The sequence below is a fragment of the Rhincodon typus genome, chromosome 8 (assembly GCF_021869965.1).
Source record: "Rhincodon typus isolate 14 chromosome 8, sRhiTyp1.1, whole genome shotgun sequence".
NCBI classification, from domain to species: Eukaryota; Metazoa; Chordata; class Chondrichthyes; order Orectolobiformes; family Rhincodontidae; genus Rhincodon; species Rhincodon typus.
Genome location: NC_063339.1, coordinates 79,024,224 through 79,025,015, shown reverse-complemented (window position 1 = coordinate 79,025,015; position 792 = coordinate 79,024,224).

The following is a 792-nucleotide window of genomic DNA, read 5'->3' as shown; positions in this document are numbered from 1 at the left end:
ACTGGGAGAGTGCGCACCGGTCAGTGTGATACACTGGGAGCAGTGCGTACCGGTCAGTGTGTTACACAGGGAGTTGAATGCACCGGTCATTGTCTTACACTGGCAGCAGTGTGCACCGGTCAGTGTGATACACTGGGAGAGTGCGCACCGGTCAGTGTGATACACAGGGAGCAGTGCGCACCGGTCAATGTGTTACACAGGGATTCATGCTCACCGGTCAGTGTGTCACTGTGGGAGTTGTGCGCACCGGTCAGTGTGATACATTGGGAGCAGTGCGCACCGGTCAATGTGGTACACTGGGAGCAGTGCACACCGGTCAGTGTGATAGACAGGGAGCAGTGCACACCGTTGAGTGTGTTACAGTGGGAGCCATGAGTGCCGGTCAGCATGTTACACAGGGAGCTGTGCGCACCGGTCAGTTTGATACATTGGGAGCTGTGCGCACCGGTCAGTGTGATACACAGGGAGTGTGTTACACAGAAAGCCTTGCGCACCCGTCAGTGTGATGCATTGTGAGCCGTTTGCACCGGTCAGTGTGATACACAGGGAGCAGTGCGCACCAGTCAGTGTGTTACAGTGGCAGCCATGCGCACCAGTCAGTGTGATACACAGGGAACCGTGCTCACCAGTCAGTGTGATACACAGGGAGCTGTGCACACCGGTCAGTGTGTTACACAGGGAACCGTGCTCACCGGTCAGTGTGACACACAGGGAGCTGTGCGCACCGGTCAGTGTGATACACAGGGAGCTGTGCGCATTGGTCAGTGTGTTACACAGGGAGCTGTGCGCACC